Source organism: Heterocephalus glaber, unplaced genomic scaffold (genome assembly GCF_053883595.1).
Source record: "Heterocephalus glaber isolate CG9 unplaced genomic scaffold, H.glaber_assembly_v1.0 deba00000331, whole genome shotgun sequence".
NCBI lineage: Eukaryota > Metazoa > Chordata > Mammalia > Rodentia > Bathyergidae > Heterocephalus > Heterocephalus glaber.
In genome coordinates, this window is record NW_028258142.1 from 18469409 (window position 1) to 18487944 (window position 18536).

General features: G+C 39.2%; 1 protein-coding gene across 1 annotated transcript in view; it reads left to right on the plus strand.

The window, feature by feature from the left end:
- Bcl2 (BCL2 apoptosis regulator) overlaps positions 1-18536 on the plus strand; it is a 178503-nt gene that overhangs the window by 15612 nt on the left and 144355 nt on the right. The window lies entirely within an intron of this gene.

Genomic DNA, 18536 nt, shown 5'->3' on the forward strand with positions numbered 1-18536 from the left:
TAGCATTTATTGAACGCCCATGAATGCCAGACTTTTGGTTTAACACTTGTAGGAATAGATTGTTTTAATTCCTCCCCTGAAGGTAGGACGTAGAATCATAGATGAGTAAAAGGGTTCTGCAGACTCAACTAACTTGTCCCAGTAAGACCAAGAGCAGGGGGCCGGGGATTTAGCTCAGTGGTTTATTCCATTGCCTGGCTCGCAAGCACGAGGTTGTGAGCCTGATCCCTGGTACCAAAAAAAAAAAAAAAAAAAAAAAAGAGAGGCAAAAGCTGGAACGTTTATTTAGGCAAGGTAAGTTATAATCAACGTTCTCAGAACTTGAACAAATTTTTAAGCATTTAAAATAGGAACATTTTAAAATTAACAAATTGATGCATGCTGCTTTTTTTTAAAAAAGAAACTACTTAGTCATCTTTATCTTAACTTGTCTCACAACATGGATTGTTAAAACTTTTAATAGTTAAGAAAAAATGAAAACTTTTCATTGAAACTTTTTTCTGTCTTTTTCTCCTTTGACTCCTGAGTCTATATAAATAGCCTTTGAAAAATAAGTAGTAATAATCACTGCTTCACATGAGACCGGGCACCTGATTCCAAAGCTCTTCCCGGGGTCAGAGTGTGTCTGAATAACAAACCCACAGTGCTTTCCTGGACCCAGAGCAATGATCTCACTGTCAAATTGTAACCCGCCTAATGCCTTTAATAAAAAGGTGGGAAAAGTCTGCGGTTTTTCCTCTGGTGTGATCCTCAGCTCTTTGCTGTTCTGTTTTTAGGCATGACCTTAGTGTTTTTTCCAGAATCTAGAGGTGGAATGACATGTTACTCAAGTTTACAAGATGATGATGTATCTGTTTTTAGATTTAGCTGTAAATTTTATTCTACTTATAAACAAACCCACCTTCAGCTACCATGCTGTATCAAGGGAGGGTTATTTCCATCCCTTGCATTTTAAGTTGGATACTTTGGCCTAGCACAGTGTTTCCATAATAACATCTGAACAGGATGCAGTTGTGTTGATTTGCAAGGCTAAGAGAGTTTCAATGTGGGCCAGGAAACTCCTTTCTTGAAAAATCGTTAAACCCCAAATTCTGACAAGATAGGAAACTCTGCTTTCTTATTCAGCCTTTTTTGCCCTGGTTTCTCATCACTTGATATACCTTTTTGTTATTAAATACATATAAATTGAACATTTAACTGACTTCAAGGTCATGTGTAGAATGCACAGCTCAAAAGTCAAAAGGAAAAAAATAATGTTTTAAGAAGTTTGTTTACAGTATATCATAAATAAATTTAAAAAGTTAAACGTTTTCCCCAGGCATATGATTTTTTGAGTAGAGCTGCATGGTGTTTCATAAGGAAGCAAAAAAAGGAAAGGAAATTATTATTCAAGCAGAAGGACAATAGTAACCTTTCATTAAACAAGACAGAGTTCACCATGAGGCTCCCCAAACCTCCAAACTCGGCTCTGTGGAGCTGAACAAGCCACCCACTATTTCCTCTCTTGTATGGATCAGACTGCCTTTAAAATGTTGGACCAATGTAATCTAGAATGTCTAATTTATTAGCTATAACCCAAAGGTGTAATATGTACAAGACTGCCTTATGTATTTTTGAAAATCCTTAAAATCCCAGTAAACTCACTATCAGTATTTTTTGTGCTTTTAGCAGCTTTTATGTGATCTCTTAGTTAACATATTGCTCTCAGGACAAGGGAAGAGTAGATTTGGCCTCTGTGCTCAGGCTCCCTGGTTGCCAGTGTGAAAATGAGAAAGTCCTATACTTTAGTGCCTCATTTCTCTTTGGAATTGTTCCTGATGCTCCCTGAGGAGTGAAGAATGCGTTTGTCACCAGTACTATAACTTGTGACTAAAAGACTTTTGTGACTGAAAAGCACATTAACACCTTCAGATATCTCTGTTGAATTATCATGATCCTAAACACAACTTGGAATTAGGAGATAATTTCAGTCCTTCTATGCAGAAGGATGTCACAAAATTCAAATGGTGAAGCTCACACTGTGACAGCTCATGAGAGTTCAGCCACCATTCCTAACCAGTGTGCTTTTAAAAAGTATGTATGTTTGTGTATATAGTGTGTGTGTTGAAATACACGTAACATTTACCATTTTAACCACTTTTTTGTAGTGCTTAATGTACGCTAGACAAGTGCTGTATCATTGAGCTACTTCCCCAGACCTGTTTACATCATTTTTAAATGTGTACAGTTCATTGGTGTTAAGCATATTCACAGTGTTGTGCAGCCATCACCACTACCCATATCTAGAACTTTTTCATTATCCCAAGCTAAAACTTTGTACCCATTAAATAATAACTCTACATTCCCCCCCCCCCCGATCCTGGATAACCACTAGTCTGCTTTCTGTCCCCGAATTTGACTCTTCTAGCTGCCTCATATAAGTGGAATCACACAATATTTGTCCTTCAGTGACTTGTTTTACTTACCAAATTCATCCACATTTTAGCATATGTCAGAATTTCATTCTTTTTTATGGCTGAATAATATTCCATGCAATTTGCATTTAAATTTTTTTTTCTCACAGGATTGATTATAGTTCCCCTCAGCTCAGCCAACAGAAACAAAATCCATTAAGTTACAACTGAGTTGACAACAGAGATAATGGAGGACTGAAAATTATTAGAAAAATTATTTTAGGTCTGACAGCAAGGAAGAAGACAAAAGTGCTCTTAGAAGTAGCTCAGGAACTAAACAGTGTAGCCGTATATTGCTCCTTTATGTGGGACAGGCAGTGATGAAGGCTGCATCAGCTGTTGAAGCAACTTTTGGGTGGTAGCACAGGGCGGTCTTCCTCGCTCCTCTGGTTGCTCCCCAGTCATCAAGACAGGGCTGTTTTCCATAGGAACAGTTGGAGAGTTCAGAAAAAGAGGGCAAGAAGTGACAAAAACATCTTAATTCCAAATGGCTAAAAGTTTTTTTAAAGGTTTCAGTCATCTGAAAAATTCACTCATGTGCAATGATTCGTTCCAAGAATGTACTGAAAGGAAGAAAAGGAATAACAACGTAAAACAAAAACAAAACAGTAACAACAAGAAAAACTCCAAAGTGGCCAAAAAACCTTTGCTTCCCCTATTCTGTTCTACTTTTCAGACTAGAGAATTAGTTAATAACTTGACTCAAGTGGCTGTGGATGCTGTTTCCAGGAGAACTTTTGCTCTATTCCTATATCTAAATTATTCTGTGCAAAAATTAAATTTGCATATTTAGAATAGCTGGCCTACCCTGCCTGGTGATTTTGGAGTAGCTCATGAAACACTGCTTTGCAGTGCCTGAGCGCTGAGTATCTACCTTATGATTTCCCTTTGAAACCACTGTATAGTAAAATGTAGTCAGGTGTTCATTGAACATTCTCCATGCCTACTAGGTTTCTGGATGTGACCTCTGGCCTTGTGGAGGGCAGTCTCCTGGGAGAACATACACAACAGATGTATTACAATCCAGAGGGCTTCTGCTAAGAAAGTTAAGGATGGTGTCATGAGGAGGTGCTGTTTGACCTGGGTCTTGAAGAATAAGATTTTTGTTTATTTTAAAAGAAGCTTGCCCTATGGAGAATGGGAAAGGGTATCATATGTAAATACAATTCTTGAAGAGCCTGACAAACTTGGGAATGGCAAAAAGATCAGAGGAACCAGAGTATAGGGGCTAAGGGTGAAATGAAAAGATGTGGATCTGGGGACAGGGCTGACTCAGCGAGGCTGCCTGCCATACCAAGAAGTTTAGACTCAAGTGTTCACGCTATGGAAATTCAGTGACAGTTTCTAGCTGTGTTAGCGAGTGACATGACAAGACTCTGTTGAAGAAAATTCTGCTGGCAGTAGCATGTTCGACAGAGAAGCCAGATGAGGAGATGGGGCAAGTGTCCAAATTTAGGTGCTGAGCAGTTGCACCAGGCATGGAAAGTAGAAATAGCCAGGGTAGGACTTCCAAAAAGGCCTTTCTAAAGTAAGTTCAATGAGGTTGTGTATAGGAGTTGAGTGTGCATGTACTTGATCACCACTGAATACTCTGCACCTAGTAGTGTAAGGCAAGCAAGTAGTCAGTGCTCAGTAAACACTGACTGGACACACAGCTGGCTGTGTAGCTGTTATGGGCAGTGCTAGCAACTGTTGAAGGGACACTCCACTATCCTGTGTTCCTTTGGTGGGATCTAAATGTTCTCTTAGTACATTTCTTTCTTACAATAGTCCAGTGAAGTTGGTTCAGCTTTTATTCTTTTCTTGTAGATGAGGACCCTGAGGCTTAGAGGGTGACTAATGACAGCTGCTTGAGTGGTTAAGCTTGGGCTTGCACCCATGTGGTCTTGGGGTGCTTGGTGCTCTTAATACCCGAACTCTGCTGCTTCTCTGCTGTTGGAGTTTCCAGGAAGCTGCTTCTATCAAGGCTCCAGAAGTGATGACTCGGGGCAAACACAACCAGCCGCAGGATGTAGAGAAGCCTGTTTAGGAAACGATTTATCTCATGTAGACATAGCATCTGAGATGACCTTAACAGAAATAACAATGGCAGTGATAACAGCACCATAGTCTTTTCCCTGGCATAAGAAACCAGCTTTGTAATGAAAACGGAATTTCTCTAGGGAATAGTCCTAGAAAGAAATAAGCAGTTGATATAAAAATAACAAAATATAAAATAGTAGCCAATTGTTTTCTGTGTTTTCCCTTCCAATCTTGGCCTTGTGTGATGTACTTTGTTCACTTGCCATCTGTAGGTTGTCACTGTAATTTGAATCACATGTGCCTTGGTCTGAAGGAAGGGAGATGGCTGTGAGCATTTACAGTTACACCTTGAGTTTGCCTTCAGTATACCTAACTCAAAGGAGAAGGAATCCCCTAGGGCACACAGAGCTTTGGGGATGGAAGCCCAGGACTTTCTGGAATGAAGGGGGTGACTGTTGCTTCCCACACGACCCAGAGGCTAGAATCCAAGCTCTCTGGCATTCAGGTGTGTGTGCTGTCATGGATCATTACAACCTCTACTGAACCCATGTTTTCATGCCATAGGTCAGAGTCTTGCAAAATAAACTCTTGTCATAACAAAGGATGCGGCATCCAGATTACATCTCAGCATTCCACCACCCCATTACCCCAGAGGACACTTCTTCCCTTGTCAGCATGGAGAAGAGATTGTATTTTTATGCTGATTCTAACTAGGGAGCTGTCTGGGTGGACCACTTTGTGTATGGTGATAAATAGTGGTGGCCATTGCAGCATGGAGGAGTGAGGTGTGGAAACTCAGCCAAGCTCTTTGGGCTCCAATTTTATGCAAATTTGCTTAACAGAATGCAAATGATTTCTCAGTCATACGGGTCCTAGAGACCTACACTCATTTTTAGCAGTGTTCCTGGGCTTTTACATGCAGCCTTGTTAGAGGTGGGGAGAGTGTACAGTCGGGCAGGTTAAAGACAGCTTGGGAAGGAATGGCTCACCCATCAGCAGACACCATGCCGGAACTGAGTCAGGAGTAGCCGCTTTTCCTTTGGCAGCTGCAAGCCAAGGTTTATGTGTTTTGGGAACAGGAGAAGGTCAGCATGGGCTAATGCATTTTTAAAGTCCTTTATTCTTCCTCTTATTCCAAAGAGCTTTTGTGATCACAGTATATATCCAAACATTTGTTCATCCCCATGCATATTCACTACAAAGCATTGTGCTAGGCACTTAAAGTGCCACTGAAATGTGTTACTATGACACTGTTTAAATCTAATCCATAGCCATGGACTACCCATGGCTATTGGGCATGGGGGCATGGCTGGTCTCAATTAAGATGTAATTGGAGTGTAAAATATACACTGGCCTTCAAAGACTTAGTATGAAAAAATGCAAAAATATTTTATATGAACATTTTGGATATGTTGGTATCAATAAAATATATTAAATTTGGTCACTAGAAAATTTAAAATTACATGTGTGGCTCATTGTGTTTCTATTGGACAGCATTAGTCTAGGCTACAAACCATTTATTGCATAATGCAGTCATCTTTTTTATCTATGTTTAGATATTAATATGTAGGAGGATAGAAAAACTGTCCCCAAAGATGGGGTACAGTTTTGAGTATTTTGGGGCACCTTATATAACTATTTTCAAAGTGTTTTCATATGGATGTTCTTGTTGACTGTGTTGTCTGTCCACGGAGGTAAACAGGAAAGGCGTTCCCCGTACCTTTGCAGGGATAGAGGAGGAGGAGGAAGGGACTTGTCAGCTGCAGAGTTAGAGCTAGGTTAGGAATAGAACTTCAGCTTTATGATGTTTATCCTAATGCCTGTTAGAAATACACTAAAACTTGCCAGGGATTTAGCTCAGTGGTTTTGCCGCCTGCTGCGCAAGCACAAGGACCCGAGTTCGATCCCGGATACCAAAAATAAAAAGAAAGAAATACATTAAAACTTATCCATGGAAACATTTACTTTCATTTTTATACCAAGCATAATAAGATGCAGTCCATTTAGAAGTATTTATGTGCGTACATATATGGTTAATATATATTAGCCAGCTGCAGAGCATGTCACAGACATTTAACACATTGATCCAAGGTTATAGCTCATATTCAGTGTCAAGATATAACTCCTGTTGGACTTTTAGTCCCTCAGGGGAAGGGCAGGATCTGGGTGGCAGGCATATTGTCATGACAAAGGGATGTTTTCTTCTCTTGGAAGTTGGTGACTATCATGTTGAATTCCTGGCAGTGTAAAGTAAGGTCAGAAAATCCTGATTGAATTTCAGTCATCTGTGGGATAGGATAAGGCAGGTATCCTGGGCCAACAAGGCAAGGAATCAGATCCAGGAAGTCACCTGATATGGGATATGGCTTAGGACTAAGGATGGAGAGGTGCAGCTTCAGGGAAGAAGAGAGAGGCTCCTGAGGCCAAGACTAGGAAGTGTATATGGCAGGTGAGTTCTGTACAGTAGGGGAGGGCATTCAGGGCAAGGGCTTTGAGTGTGTCTTTCTGGGCCTGCCAGGAACTTGCTTTTTGGGCATGTCACACACTTTCCTGAGCTTCTGTTTCTTCATCTGCAAACAAGGGAGTCAAATTAGTCTCTCACTGTCATTTTGTGAAGGGCCGAGAGTCAGCAAGGACAGTGTTAGGAAGCTATCAATTACAGCAAAGAGGTTTTGTTCTTACTGACATTGTTTCTGCTGTCTAATGTACTACTCAGAGGCACTGAGATCCATAGTAAAAATGTGATCATTGGCCTGGTCTATTCACCTGGTCTTGACTGAACATAGGTTGTGCCTAAAATTGCCTTATAGCTATAGTCAGTAAATACATATTGCAGCATAAGATCTATAAGCATTAATTCCTACTTGTCTTTCTAGGCTCTCTCTGTTTTTCTTATTCTTACACTTTCTGTTATTTCTTATCACATATCTTCAGAGCCTGGTGTTACTTAGGTAGTTAATTCCCCCACAGTGATCATATGCATTAGTAAATTACAGCTTGTTCTTTGTGTAGAACTGTTTCCCCTGCCTTATACTTCCTATGATTTAAAAAGCTTCAGGGCCATAGATGAACAATATAAGAATTTAACTACTTTTTCTGTTTAAGGAGTAATTGCTTTTTGTAAGTGCAGGGAAACAAAAACCCTTAGATCATGGGGGTAACTTTGTACTTTGCAGAGAATCATCTGAGGAGCACATTCCCTCACTGGAGGGTTCCAGCCACCTCTTCCGCCTCATTATACTTTGCTTAGCACTGAGAAGCCTGGCATGGTTTCTGTTGGAATGAAAAGATTGGCAGAGCTGCCCTAGACAACAGCACCGTAAAACACTGTGGCAGAAGGTTTGGTCTACATATCAAGGCAGCCAAAGTATTAATTGCATTCTCTGTGATCACAAAAAAGGCGCTGAATTATTCTCTTCATGTTTTAAGAGTGACAGGCTTTTGCTTTGCCAGCTCTAAGCACAGTGCATCACATGGAAAGGAAAAGCTAGATTTGAGGGGGAAAAAAAGCATTGTATAAGTGAAGATCTCTAGTAGCCAGTTCTTCAAAAAGATCTAAAGATGAACAATTTGGTGATTGGTACCTGTAAGATCAGATGTAGAGTGAAGAAGGGTTTCCATAAATTTATATAATCTAAGTAAGTATTTTCCATTTTGAAATTTTACTTCAAATTTTGAAATGGAACTTTTCAAGTTGCCTGCTACAATTTGATCCTATTTCCTTTTGTGCTGGTGTATGGAAAAAAACCTGGTTATAGCATTCCTGTATGTACTTTTCCTCCTCAGCCCCTGAACAAAGACACACTTGTGAATTTTCCAAATTCCAGGGTCCTCCAGACTCTTTCCTGGGATCCTGTTGTTCCTCCTTCCAGGAATGTACCCTCTTCACAACCTGAACTCACATGTACATCATCCTGAGACACATGTTCTTGTTGGTCATTCCTTCAGCCTCTCTGCACCTGCAAAAAAAATATTTTCTAAAGAACTGTTTGTGATTATTTAACTTGGGTAGAGAGTAGATAAAACAGGTGTCAGCCTGTGTTTGGGGGATTTTCCTATGCTGAACATTGTTATTATGTGAAGCACCCCACTCTCTCTTCACAACCCCCAAAAGAGAAGTACTGGTGTTGCTTATATTCAGGTTTTGAGTATGTTTTGGTTTAAAATGTTCAGTGGATCAGACAGAGTTTCATGGGCTGGAGGAGTATTTGGATGTTGTATTATTACACCTCCTTCTTCCGCACCGCCTGTCTTGGGTTGGGAAGGTGCTGCACTGTCCCTTTGGCTGGGCCCTACTGGGCAGGAGTGCTTCATGAGGGCTGAGTCCAGCCAAGTGTGAGATCCCCTCAGTGCACATCTTTCATCTTGCATGAAGCTGTGATCCCAGCCTGACTCCTCTGAAGTGCCCCTCTTAGACCACATCCTCCAACCAAAAGGAGGGTCCTGTGGCTGCCAGGTAGTAGAATGAGAGCCTTTGCTAAGATTGCTGGTCACCTGCAACAGGAGGAAGAATGCCAGAACCTACAAACCTTCCATCTTTGGACCTGTTTTCTTACTGCATCTAATAGAGAGCCCTGAGCTCCTTTTGTACCCCAGTGCTGGATGTATGAGGGTGCTTTTCAGTGAGTTTTCTGCAGCAGAAACCTTGTCTGACACTTCTTGCCCCTCCACAGCCCCAGAATCAAGTAGAACTTTTAAGCTATTCCTCAGTGTTGTATCTCATGGCTGAAGAATCATTCATTCAAGCATGGGGGAAAATGGTTCTTTCATTACTTTTTTGAAAGACTTTCATTTGGTGTCCATTTACTGAGCACCTGGTTGGTGTCAGACACTAATCCTTTTCCATGTACAAGCTCTGCTTTTTACTTTCAGAACGTGATTCCCAAACAAAGTGCGGTGTATAAAGTCTGGAATATTGATGAACACATGGCACAATTCAGAAGGACAGCTTTCTAGAAGTATTTTGCTTTGATATTCACTTTAATGTATTAGATTTATATTCTTTTATATTTTGGATAACCATAATATTTATCATTCAAATAGGAGTATTGGTGAGAGTGAAAGGGGTTGCTATTATTATTACTAGCATATCTGGGTAAAACAGCATAGTCCCAGGCAAGCTGGTACCTACAGTAATAATGCTGAACATACCAATCTTTTTAAGGATTGAGCATGATTGGTGTTAGAGAGAAGGTTATGATGAGTCCTTTTAGTATTTTTGTGAAAGTGAATGAATATTTTGTATGTTTCTATGGCATTATAAACATACCTGCTAGAGATCAACCCATTAGATAGGTCTCATCTGCACTTGATTCATTGCCACCTGTATGGTTAATCCACGTCGTTGATCCTTCTTCCTGTTATGAAGCTTTCTGTGAGCTCAGCACTCTAAAGAGCAGTTCTAACTTTCTTAGACCCAGAGTGAACTCCCTTTCCATGCAGTTCTTTCATTCCCTAAGCTATCTTCTAGGCTTTTATTTCTTTGTTTAGGATTCATAGACTAGGAAGGAGAGACATAGCCCCCTGCTATGCCAATTTTGGTAAGGTTGTCTTCCACTTCTCTGGGGTGAGAAAGAAAAGGATCTAAAAAATTCTTTCAGCACATTTCTCCATTGTATACTTGTGAGTACTCCAGGGTCTTATGTGTGATAGTATGACAAAAATAGTTCCAAATGAACTAGGTAATTTGAGGTAATTGGCTTTTCCTCTGTACTCTTTAAAATGTGCTTTTACAGATTGGGTTATTGCCTGTCTTTAAATTGTAAACTCCTGGAGGATGGGACATCTCTTTATTTAACTTTCTCCAAATAATCTCAAGAGCAAGTCTATGGAACAATAGACATCTGAAGAGAACTGGTTTCCAGTGCTAAAGATGGCCTGCTAAAGAGACATACGTGAGAGTAGATGTCCAGCTAGGTAATGTTCTCCTATACAATGTACTGTGACCCTTTGGTAAGACTCATAACTTTTTGAAAAATAATAATAAAAAAAGATTAGAACAACCTTTTGAAAAATGTTCTCTCTTTGTTTTGTAACCATAAACTTCAATCTCCCCAAAGAATAATCCATATGGGGAAAAATATAAAGATTCTTTCAACAAATACAGAAGAATGAAAACCAAGCATATGAATCTCAAGAATTTGATATTGGGAGAAAATCAGCTTCTTCTTGCTAAGTAATACCTTTTGTGAAAACGGTATCCATTTTTTGCTTTTTGGCACTTTTCAGTCGGCAGCTAAATCAGGCCACAGGAAAAGGATGGCGTACCTTCAAAGAGCCGGTGGGGCTGGCTGTGTTCTTTCTATTCGTGGAAAACAGCTGTGGGTGCCGAGTGTCTAAATTGAGCTTTTGTTCCATGCAAAGGTGGGAAGGTTTGGGTTGAGAAGATCACTCTGCTGTGGAGGAGTTTGCAGATGTTGAGGGGCTTTATCTACATCTCAGAGACTTTTGAAATGTGTTGATAATGACCTGGGGAAGAGCCGGGTGGGATGAGGGTGGGAGTAGGAAACATTCCTCCTACACAGTGCTCATATCTTCTTTTGTTTTTGTATCTGTGGTGACTTCAGATTAAATGAATTAGGTTACTCTTTTCCATTCCCTTCTACCAAATAGAAGTACTTATTGAAGCCCTTGGTTATTTTTTTCCTGCTGAGTGAAGCAGGAACTCAGTTTAGGGAAGGGAATCTGTGCAAGGCAGGGTTATATTTCCCTCCTGCCCTCATGTGCAGTGGAGTTTATCCGTCATTTTGTCATACAGGATTACTGCTATTACCCTTATTATGAATGAGGTGTTGAGGTATTTTCTTTGTCTCAAGTTTAAAAACTAGTTTTAGGAATTCTTTTTTGCAATGAAAAATATGGGAACAAAATTTGTCCTCATTTCCATTTGTATGTTGAGGTAATGGTTTGGAAGGTCTCTGAATACTGTTTATCCTGACTCATCCCTCTTTCCTCTTTTTTTCCCTGACTCTTGTGAGTTACCTTCTCCATCCCCACAGCTTCATTGTCCCGTAAATGAAGCTGATTCCTAAATGCACATTTGCACAAATTCTAGTTCTGCTTCAATACTACTTCCCGATGACCCTTCCTATCTGGATTTCTTGTTGACAGATCCAGTTAAACATGTAGTCAAAACATTCAGTTCAGGACTAAACTCATCATCATTCTTCCAAACCCTCTTTTGAACTTAACAGTTTCTAGTTGTGTTACTGTCATTATCCTGATCACCAAGGCTGAAAACCTAGGACTCGCTCTCATAGCTTCTGCTCAGCTCCTATTACCCGGAGCTATAAGACCCTGCTGGTCCCCCTTGCTGCCTCTCAGCCATCTAGTCCTTCCTCACTGCCTTGTTGCCACTACTCTTCTTAACTCTTGCCTTGGTGACTTCATTAAGCTGCCCCAGTTTCTTTCCTTACTCCAGTTTATCTTAGGCTTTCAACAAATTTGATTAAAAAATTTCCCTGATTTACCAAAAAAAAAAAATCACTCTTGTCTCACAAAGTTGTCTTCATTTGCTTTGGCCTAGTGCTCAAGCTGCCCTCTAGTCTTTCATTTCTCATGGGGTTAGCATCATTCTCTGCTTCTCCATAGCAATGTGCCTGTTCTTTGAACCTACTCTGTCTTTTCTGCTGTGAGGATCTTTTTCCTGCTGTTTTTACATTCCAGTGTGCTCTGCTTCCATCTAAATTTTCTAAAGTCCTTCCCATCCTTTAAGGCTCCTGCTGGATGAAAGTAAGGGAGGGACCCCACTGGCCTCTAAAGTTTTACTTCCCTGCCAACCTTTTTATGTCATCTTGACAAGCTTGGTCACATGTTGTCTGATACTTCATTGATACACAAGTGTTTGCTATATTTCCCTTTCTTCTTTTCTTAGACATGAAAGTGTTGTGGTTCAGGCTGTGTCTTCTGCATTTGTATATCCAACACCTTAACTAAAAAGAATAAAAAAAGATTTCATTAGCTCATACTAGTAAGTGCTCAGTGGCATTTGCCAAGTGAATGAATGAACATAGTATAATAGCTTTGTCATCTTTTACTCTAAGAATACTTGTTCGCTTCTCTCCTAGCTTCATACGTTTATCCAACAATTATATATTGAGAGCCTACGTGTGCCAGGCACTCTATTAGGCATGTGAGTTTATCAGTGTTCAAAACAGGACCCCTGAAAGAGGTGGAAACATTTTTGCATCTTCCTAAGTTCCACTATTTTTCCATTCACCCTGCCTAGCTCTTGAAGAAACATTAGGCAATTATTTTAAATGTTTTAGCTTTATGTTTTCTCATTCTATGATTAAACTTTGTTTTCAAGAACATTATGCCTGCTTGGTAGTTTCTAACTTTGAGGTTCTGGTTCATAAGATTGATTAAATATCCCAAAATCCTTAGAGTGTTGAAAAACTACTCATTTTCCCTCCCTGACTGAAATCATTTTCCAAATTGCTCTGAAATATCGACAGACTCTCCTTGATTTCAACTTTATATGCTACATGGAAATTTTTGCTAATAAACAGCAATGCCCATCTTCCCTTGGTTATTTACTACATATTATGAAACAAAAACCACGGTAGTGGTTTATAACCTAGAATCAATAAGAAAGAAAACTGCTCTTCAAAGTTTGTCTTATATTACTATTGATAAGGAAGAAAAACTTTTATTGTATAGGACCATTAAACTGTGATAAAATTAATGGCAAATGCATTAATGGAGAATATTCCTGAAATCTTTACTGAATCACTGACATTCCCTCTTTGTGATATTGAATGACTGTCAGTCAGAAAACAGAAACAACTCACAATAATCTAATGTGCCATCTTCACCTAGAAATCAAGAGTCACAGATTCTTTTTAATTTTAGCTTCAATAAAACCATGTTTGTGGAAAGATACTGCTTTCAATGCCAAAACTCAACAATTTTGTTTTCAAATTCCTGAAAACTAAAAAAAGAAAACTTGGTGACATAAATGTTCCAAATTCAAAATATCCAAAAGTGAACTCATCAGCTTCCTCCTTGAGTCTGTTCTTCCTTGTATGTTCTGTCGGGCTAATGATATCACCATCCACCCAGAGAATGCTTGGAGCCCTTAAATCATTTTCAACCCAGTTTCTCCCTGTGAGGTAGAGCCTTCCTATGTGACTTAAAAAGTCCTCTCTGGCCCTGAGAATTTGTAGGTCTGTACTTCTTTACCTTGTTTGCCACCCACTTGAATCCCACTTCTGAAATCAATGTCATTCGCTGCCTGATTATTTTATTTTTTTATTCTGCTACTGTTAACTCAACCTCTCATTACTTTCTGACTATTCTGTAATCTCCCAATTGGTCTCACTGTTCTTTTATAAAATTTATTTTTAAACATATATGTAAAATTCACCATTTTTGTGTACAGTTTTGTGAGTTTTGATAGATGACGTATTGAGAAATAACCACTACCAGAATCAGGATATACAATAGGTCCTTCACCCCTGAAAATTTCCCTTCTGCTGTTTCTTTGTATTCAAACCCTGGCCCATCCTTAGCACTTGGAAACCACTGATCTTTTCTCCATCCCTAGAGCTTTGCATTTGCCTGTTCCCACCCATCCTCTTCATCACTCCATAGTATCTTGCTAACACATCTCTGTTGTAGGCCTTGGGAGATATGTAATTTCTCTGAGTTCTAGTTTCCTTGTTAATATATGATCCAGAAAGAGTAGAAAATTCTGAGCATGGGCTGGGGATTTAGCTCAGTGGTTCCGCCACCTGCCTTGCAAGCGCAAGATCCTGAGTTCGATCCCTGGTACAAAAAAAAAAAAAAATTATGAGCATGAAAAATTCTAATATGGTGAATGAATGTTTAAATAAAAAATTATTATGATAAAAGACACATTGGTGTTAATCTTCCTCAAAATACCCCTCTCACTTTGAACACACTTTTCCCATTGTTCTTGCCACTTTCTAAGTCAGTTTCGTTTACATTTGCAGCAATTTCTGTCAAATAAAAACATTATAGTGTGTCTTCATCCACCTTATTCACTGGGGCCTGGCCTGGTGTGACTTCTGGCTCTTCTCCCAAGTAAAAATGACCACACCAGAGAAACTATTCAGTATTTGTAAACCAGGGGTGTGTGTGTGTGTGTGTGTGTGTAGTTACACTAGATTTGGAGACCAAGGCACAGTTTGCAATGCTCAGGAAGATGTTTATCAGAGAGCCTGAATTTTCATCTTTACCCTTCTCTGATATCCTGATTAGCTTCAGGCAAGTACCTACTACTCAATAAAATTGGTTATAAGGGCCATACTCAGGCAGTCTTTGTTGATTTGAATTGTTTCTCAACCACTTAATAGCTGTGTAAATTGAGCAAGTGATTTAACCTGTTTTATACCTCGATTTTTCTCCTCTGTAAAACAAAGATAATAATAGCTGTGCTGTGGTGAGGGGCAAATGAGATAATGTGTGTAGGTATTGTTTGGAGTCTCTTAAGTACTCAATAAATATTAGCCATTGTTGTTAAAAAAAAAAAACGACCATGCAAGATAAAAGTTTTGAGGTCCCCAGTGCCGAGGAGGTGAAAGGTGAACCTTCTCTGCCACCATACCACTGCACCCAGCATCGAGGACGAGAGCTGCCCCCAGTGCCAAGGAGGTGAAAGGCGAACCTTCCAGGCTCCCATACGACTGCCCCCCAGTGCAGAGGAGATGAGCCTTGTGTGTGCTAGCAGCAACACCCCTCCATGAAAAGACATGTAAACAAGTCTCAAAACCGGACTTCCAGATCACCTAAAGCAATCCAAAAGGGAAACAAAATGAAACAGTCTGATACTCAACAACCTGGACTTCCTGAACTGGCAACAAAAGAGGATCTGGAAAAAATGAAATCAAAAATAATTTCTCAGATAACAGCAGAGATTGTGCCCATACTGCAAGACATGACTAATAAATCTAGAGTGGACACAGATAAAAAAATAGAGGAGCTGATGAACATGATGGAATCCCAACATAGGAAACAAATGGAATCCATAAAACAGATGCAAACAGATTTCCAGGAGATTAAAAACTCCACTGAAGGTCTACACAGCAGAATGAGCCAATGTGAGGACAGAATTTCAGATATAGATGATAAGATTGCAATTAGTGACCAGGAAAAGAAAAATTTCTTTAAAATAGTAAGGGACAATGAGAAAGCAATCCAGCTGCTGCTAGACAATGCCAAAAAGTATAATGTAAGACTGCTTGGAATGAATGAAGAATCAGGAGAGAGTGAAGATGCCATAAAAAACTACTCACAGAAGTGATGGCAGATAACTTTCCAAGCAGGGGAAAAGAACTTGACATACAGAAAAATGAGGCATATAGGACTACAACTAGCCTTGATCAAAAAAAAATCTACACATAGGCATATAATAGTTGGGATTCCAGACACCCAACAGAAGAACAAAATTCTACAAGCAATGAGAGAAAAGAAACAAATCACATACAAAGGAAATCCCATCAGAATCACAGCAGACTTAACACAAACCCTGAAGCCAAGAAGAGCTTGGAGTGACATATTTCAAGTCCTAAAGGAAAACAGCCTCCAGCTCAGAATGATGTACCCTGACAAACTATCTTTCAAAATTGGTGGAGAAATAAGATACTTTCATGCCAAAGAGCACCTTAGGAACTTCGTGAATACCAAACCATCACTCCAAAGAATTTTACACAATATCCTAGGAACAGACATTGAGGATCACAACCCCCAGAAGCAAAGCAGAATGAATCCATCTGGCATGACAAGAAAATAAATGTAAAGGGGGAGAACCCTACAAAAAGAAAAAGTCATGGCAGTGACAAGTCAATATGTTTCAGTTATAACCATCAATGTTAATGGTCTCAATTCACCAATCAAAAGAAATAGACTGGCAGAATCGGTCAAGAAGCAAAATCTAACAATATGCTGCATACAAGAAACACACTTAATTTAAAAGGAAACTCATAGACTGAAAGTTGAAGGGTGGAAAACAATACTCCATGCAACGGGAACCCGAAAAAAAGCAGGAGTAGCTATCCTCTTTGCAGATCAAGTAGATTTCAAACCAACACTGATTAAGAGAGACGAAGAAGGATGCTACATCCTTGTAAAGGGAAGAATCCAAGAGGAAGAGATGACAATCATAAATATCTATGCACCAAACACTACTGGGCGCAACTACATAAAACAAATACTAACGGACATGAAAAGTCATATATGCACTAATACAATTGTAGTGGGGGACCTCAACACCCCACTGTCACAAATAGATAGATCAACTAGACAAAAATAAGCAATGAAATACTAGAACTCAATCGAACTCTTGAACAAATGAACTTAACAGATGTTTACAGAGTCTTCCACCCCACAAAATCAGAATACACATTCTTCTCGGCTGCACATGGGTCATTCTCCAAAATAGACCACATACTCACACATAGAACATGTTTAAGTAAGTGCAAAGGAATTGAAGTTATCCCCTGTATATTATCAGACCATAGTGAGATGAAATTGGAGATCAATAGCAAAAGAAATGGCAAGAATTTCATAAACACTGGGAAGCTGCACAACACACTTCTGAATAACCAGTGGTTCACAGAGGAAATTAAAGAAGAAATCAGACAGTTCCTACAATTAAATGACAATGCCAATACAATATGTCAGAATCTATGGGACACAATGAAAGCAATCTTACAAGGGAAATTCATAACAGTGAATAGTCATAGTAGTAAAACAGAATGAGCCCAGTTAAACAACCTGATGCTGAACCTCAAGCTTCTAGAAAAAGAAGAGCAGAACAAACCCAAAGCTCATATAAGGGAGGAAATTATAAAGATCAGAGCAGAAATCAATGCAATGGAAACTAAGAGAATGATACAAAAAAATCAATGCAGCCAAGAGTTGGTTCTTCAAAAGAATCAACAAAATTGACAAACCTTTAGCCAACCTTGTCAGAAAAAGGAAAGAAAAGGCCCAAATCCATGCAATTAGGAATGAAAAGGGTGAAATTACAACAGACCCAGCAGAAATCCAGAGGATCATCAATACCTACTTCCAGAACCTATATGCCAATAAGATGGACCACACAGAAGAAATGGACAGATTCCTAGATACATATGAATTACCAAAGTTGAATGAAGAAGACCTAAGAATTCTAAACAAGCCAATATCAATCAATGAAATTGAAAATGTAATTAAAAATATACCAACTAAGAAAAGCCCGGGTCCTGATGGCTTCACTGCTGAATTCTACAAGACATTTAGAGAGGAACTACTGCCACTACTGTTTAAACTCTTAAGTGAAATTGAAAGGGAAGCAGTACTCCCGGATTCATTCCTGGAACCAAGCATCCCCAAAGCAGAGAAAGACCCAACCGAAAAAGAAAACTATAGGCCAATCTCACTAATGAACACAGATGTAAAAATCCTTAATAAGATATTGGCAAATAGAATGCAGAAGATCATCAAGATCTTCCACTCTGGTCAAGTGGAATTCATCCCAGGGATGCAGGGATGGTTCAACACATGCAAATCAATCAATCTAATACAGTATATCAATAGAGCCAAGGACAAAAATCATACGATCATCTCAATAGATGCAGAAAAAGCATTTGACAAAATCCAACATGCATTTATGATAAAAACCCTACACAAAATTGGAATAGATGGTGTTTACCTCAATCTGATAAAAGCCATCTATGAATATCATACTAAATGGTCAAAAACTGAAATCCTTCACACTACAATCAGGAACAAGACAAGGATGTCCACTATCACCACTGCTGTTCAATATACTTTTGGAAACATTAGCCATGGCAATTAGACAAGAGAAAGAAATAAAAGTAATAAAGATAGGAAATGAAGAAGTCAAATTGTCATTATTTGCAGATGACATGATACTCTATATAGAAGACCCTAAGAACTCCACCAAAAGTATTCTAGACTTAATAACCAAATTCAATAAAGTAGCTGGATGCAAGGTCAACACACAAAAATCAATAGCTTTCTTCTACATGAACAGGAGACTCATTGAGAGAGAAATAGAGCAAACAATTCCCTTCACAATAGCATCCAAAAAAC